General features: G+C 38.9%; 1 long non-coding RNA gene across 1 annotated transcript in view; it reads left to right on the top strand.

The window, feature by feature from the left end:
• Nucleotides 1-3581: 3581 nt before the first annotated feature.
• LOC101847065 overlaps nt 3582-5625 on the top strand; it is a 12850-nt gene continuing 10806 nt past the window's right edge. The window contains exon 1 of the long non-coding RNA XR_220984.3: nt 3582-4552. This is a non-coding gene — a long non-coding RNA (pneumococcal serine-rich repeat protein). The remainder of the gene's footprint in view (nt 4553-5625) is intronic.

Below are 5625 nucleotides of genomic sequence, written 5' to 3'. Positions count from 1 at the left end.
GATAGATAGATAGATAGATAGATAGATAGATAGATAGATAGATAGATAGATAGATGGATAGATAGATAGATAGATAGATAGATAGAATTTGTATAGCGCAACAGCAAGCTCTGTGCACTTTGCAATCTACTATAATATGTGAGGCAGCGTGTTGAAATCAGGGGGGCGTTAAAACAATGGAATCAAAGAAATTCGCATCATTTGTGGGTGTTGAGCAATTTTGTTCGATTTTTCTTGGGGGGGGCCTCAACACGCAACACCTTGTTATGTCCTTTTAAAAACGCTATTTGTTAAAATATTTAAAAATTACACTGAACCTTTGCAAGTCTCCAAACTTAGGCGGCGATTTTCTCGCTAATATAACCTCTAAGACCAGACGATCCCCATCACCTTCAATCACAAATATCTCGACTTCTATTCAAGACAGATGGGTGTTAACTTTTCGCCAAATGTAAGGCAAATGAACAAGCGTTATGATGATAACTATAACTCTATTATAACCAAAATTTTACAAGCGCCTGATTCCACGGCGTCGTGACAGATATTATTACCCCAGCAGGCGTGATAGCAGTCTGAGACAGTCTCAACTTCCAGGGGAGCGTACAGTTCAAGCTGTCATTTTATAGGGACTAGAACACTAACACACTGACAAGATATTTCGGTACCTATAGCCGGGCACCTATTCTCACCTGGGGGAAGTGAGGAAAATTAGTGTAAAGCACTTTAATCATCATTATCATTATATTACATGTATTGCCAGGGGCGGCTAGTTATAGAGCACGGTTGTGCACTGCCGCCTAAAAATGTTAATGCGCACAACACCCACAAAGAGACAATAAAAGAACCTTTACCTTCCACCATCCAATCAGTTTTCCGTACAAATTCTTCGCCACAGTCTATTCGTTCATTACCACATCTACAAATCTACAACATCTACTATACCATATCAAGTTCTTGTGCTTCACCAAAGTAAAAAGATTAAATGTTCAGTGGAGTAATCTATCTCGGAAAATGCTCTATGGGCCGACCCAAACAACGATGACGTTTTGGCCGAGTTTCTTACTTCATAAATATTAATAAGGCGGCACAATCTCAATGTGCACCCTAGATGATGTGCACCAGCCGAACAAAGCCCATAGAGGCAGTCTAAAAATAACGCAATCTCAGACCAGTTCACGATAGCCTACACAATTCAATGCCTGCACATGTATTATGATAGCTACGGAGCAATCCACAGCAGTGCTCACAGTGATGTGCTATTGGTCCATTGTCTTGCCATTTACATCTCTGGCCCCAACTCTGTAACCCTGAACTTGAGCGAGGTCAACATGACATAATTAGGTCACTGTGTTAGAAGTTGAAATGGTGCAGTGGTGAAAGTTTTATTTCTCGAGTGTGTATTCCCATGCAGGGTGGATGAAGTTGATTGCAAATAAAATCAGTTCACCAAACAAAGTAACAAGAAGAGAGTGAAAGAATTAGGTCCTCACCAACCCAAAGATATCAAAATAAAACAACCGACCAAAAGTGGAGTGGCTTACAGTCAGCGTTAGCAAATACATGTACATACTCATTGTAGGCCTGCTGTTTCTCCTGTCTGCTTTTTGGAACTGACAAACCCAAGTAGTCTAAGACAGGTTTCACTGATCTTGTCCACGTGACACAACGCATTAAAGTCATGAGTCATCAAGAGCGCACGTAAACAATGCCGTTAAGTATCATACTTTCGGACAAGTAGACATAGCAGCGCAGCTAGTCGTATGGTCATCGCATTGCAACGTCTCAGAATAACGAATTAGTGAGAAAGAACAGGCACGTACAGTGTAAGGTTATCGAGTGTATTTTGTTCTGTGAAACTCACGAACTCGCCCTTCGCGGTCATGAAAAGGGTGATTTGTCGGGGAACAGAGCCTAGAGGTATTTTTCGCTAACGCTATGCAGGCTCTTCGACATTTTTTGCCCAATCTTCAAAATGCGTCGGCGTTCTCAGACGCGTTTGTCACCGGAATATTCCATGGTCATCTGAAACAAAGTGGATTTTACAGTCTCGACTAATTAGCATAGTCTTCATTTGGAAAGGCGAGATCCAGCTTTGTCTTGCAGAAATGCAGTCTGAGCAGTGGGACGATAATTCCATCCACGATGGTATCCAGAATGTTCTCTTCTTTTTGAACTTTTCCAACAAAGTGTTCACGCACGTTGACGCTGTTTATCGGATCCTCCAATTCAGAAGTAAAACGCCCATAGCAACCTAACAAGCTCTAGGCACCTTTAAAGTACCCGTCAAGGAGATTAAAAACAGTGTACATGTTCTATCAACAAAACAGACCACAGAGAAACACGCTTCCAAAAGACGGAGCATTACAACACCAACGAAATTGCCTCAAACAGGCCTGTGACATTAAGAATGTATTACGTGAGTTCTGGTGTAAGATCATGATTTATCCTACGAGTGAAATTGCCAAGTTGTAATCACGAGTTTCAACGAGTGATTACAACTGACAATTTCACAAGTAGGATAAATCATATGCCATACTGATATCAGCTGGCGAAATACATCCGAATCAACAAAGTTCAAATGACCAGCGAACTGAACAAGAAAATTCATTCTAGAGTCTCGTCATGAAAACAACATTTTCATGCACCTCGGAGTCAGATTGAGAATTGGGAAAAATCTGGATTGTTACCCTCTATTTTTAGCCTCGCTATTTACAAGTTGTGCAAGATCTATCCTTAATTTAATGTCCACTGTCCACCCACTGTATTTATCTGGTGTGCTGTTACAATGTCTGGACGGAAAAAGCAATTCTCAAACGTCAGTTGTACTAGAGGCCAGTTTAGCGGTACCTGAGAAGCCACATTATTATGATGACCCATTGGAACAAATGATTATTTTTTTCAAGAAAAAAGATGTCACTTACTTACTTATGGTGCCCATCATTTGACTCTATTTGAAAAAAAATTAAGGAATTTGCACCTATACTCGATTAGATATCTAGATCTAAATTTATCAGGGATAGCGAGACTGGGAGACTAGTGTTTGTTTGGGTGCCCATTGTGAGCGCGATTCGCAGCGAAGTTTGTTTTTTTTTTTAAATTAGAATCTAGATTTGCTTTGCTTAAAGAGGGATAGATCTAGCCTAGAAGTAGAAGGCGAATATAGTGCACAGAGTAAATTATGCAAATTTTTATATTTCACGTGTGAGATATCAGCTTAGCCAGCCTATAATATTTCACGTGTGAAATATAAGGATATATTTTACGAACGGAAGTGCAATTCTAAAACTACTCCAAGTATGGAATAAAATAGATTCTCAAACTTTGACAGTTTCTTGAAGCAAAAGCAAAAATTCAACGCACTATCAATCTTCGACTCCTCCAAATTCCAAGACTACCAAAAGTCGTTTCTTACAGAGTTCTTTTAGGATTGTTTACAGAAATATTACTGTATTGCATAAAATCAAGTAACAAAATGAATTATAAGTATTACAGTGCAATGAAATATTTAAGTCTGCTCAAGTTTGTACAATCCAGGGCCTTTATTCAACTCTGAAGGACTACAAACTCGACGCAACATTTAGAGAAGTATGGGAAAATCCTAGAAATCGCACTGACGTTTATGTCGATCCACAAGGACATCACTGACAGCATGCCCAACTTGATCAAAAGAATAATGGACACTTTTGCTGCAGCAAAAGAACGAAAGGAAGACTTCTTCTTCAAATAGATTTTCTCAAAACAGGTAGGATCAAGATAACATCTCATTTACCATGCCCTTGACAACTTCAAACTGTTTTAACCTAATTGTGCACGCCCACTTTTAAGGCCCACGAGCCGCCCCTGATTATTACCATTATTCATTATTAATAATGATTTTACATTATTAGTGGAGTTATTCTTTTTGCTATAGTTAATGTTGTCATCGTCGTCGGTTTTTTTCTCTCTTCTTCTTATCATTATTCTAATGTCATGGAAAAACTGTCTAACTTATCCAAACTTGTCATTTTTCTCCTTACAGTTAATTTTCTTAAAAATTCGGGCCAACTGACTTCCGACGCATAGAATCTACTTTATACAAACGTGCTCTGAACAAAACAGATTTGGTACGTTCTGGTAAGGTCACCCTGAAATTATCTTGCAAATAAAATTATACATGGATTAAGATAAGGCGAATGGCAGCTCTAAGTGGGAATGAGAAACTGAAGAGGATAAAAAAAAAGAAAGACAAACAAACTTTGAAGTGCTTGTCACATAAACATGGGTTGCATGTTGACTTAATAGTTATCTTTGACGCAATCATCAAAATACGCATGTCAAAACAGCGCGTTTTGGGGGGCTGTTATTGCGCAAATAGTACCCAAAAAAAACAACAAATTTTGGACCCGGAAGGACGCGTTGCCATGAGTAACAAGAGTTAATACAGGATACACAACACTCGCCGAATCTCCATAAAAGTGCTGGACATCCCGAAATAAAGCGTGGACTTTCCTCGCATCACCAACGCCTCGTGGAGACCGTAAAGAATAGGCTTACTTGTCGAGACAGTTCCCAGGTATTCTAATGTGTTTGCTACTTTTGACGGGTTTGTTTGTTTGGAAAAAGGGTTCGTTGTTAAGTTTAGTAGGAGTTTTACGGCACCTGCAACGCAAAATAGTCGTGTAAGTGCATGATTACTGAGAATAAAGCACATTTCATATGAACAATAAAAACAGTTCAACCACGTAAGGAAAAATTTTCTCTGCCATTCGTTATTTATTTATAACATTTCTGGAAACTAAAAACAAGCGCTAGACTGGACAGAAAAATAAACACGTAAAATAAAGAAGAATGAGTATGCTTATTTATGTAAAACTTTGAACATTGACCAAAGTTTCAGTTTGAGGATTACATAGAGAAAAAAATGTCTATTTTCACTTGTAGGTCTAGATCTACTTGTGCCTTCTTTTTTTCTGGTCATGACCGGCTGTATCAGTTTTGCTAGATAATATATCGTCTATGGATCATGGCTCTATTCTTGTTGTTTCATTATGTCACTCGCTTTAAGCAACCTGGTTTATTTATTATTCTCGCAGACTTGCTTAATGCTGTTCCGTTAGTTTATTTCCACTCATTTATAAATGTCGCACAGGTGTTTTTTCATTTATGCAGGTCCATACTGAGGGATCTTACGCTCTAAAGGTCATGGCGCATATAAATTAGATTCTCTGAAAACATTTATTTAAGTTCATTCAGGTGTATAAAAATACCAGAGGAAGGAACGTTTTTAAAAATCAAAGTCATTTCGGATGGTACTCTTCCCTATACTAGCGGATTTGAGAGCAATGTCTAATGGGGGGGGGGGTTACTTTCATTAGGTATCTATTTTTCTGGCTTTGGCTGTATTTCTTGTTTATTTAATCTTCGTTTTTCTCTTTCCACGCTTGGGATTTTTCTCAATCCTGTATTATCCTTCCTGTTCCTTTTCTTCTGGAAAAAAATTGAAATGGTAAGGGCTTAACGCCCCTATCAACACTATTAGGTTATTTAAGGGGCGGGACCTCCGTGTTTAACGTCCATCTCCGAAAAAACCGCGCCAAGTGGGAAATTCGTGCAAAGTGCCTTTCCCAAGGACACAACGTCCCACCG

This window comes from Aplysia californica, unplaced genomic scaffold, assembly GCF_000002075.1.
Source record: "Aplysia californica isolate F4 #8 unplaced genomic scaffold, AplCal3.0 scaffold00715, whole genome shotgun sequence".
NCBI lineage: Eukaryota > Metazoa > Mollusca > Gastropoda > Aplysiida > Aplysiidae > Aplysia > Aplysia californica.
Note: the sequence above shows the minus strand (reverse complement) of the source record. Positions and strands in the feature narration are given on the sequence as shown.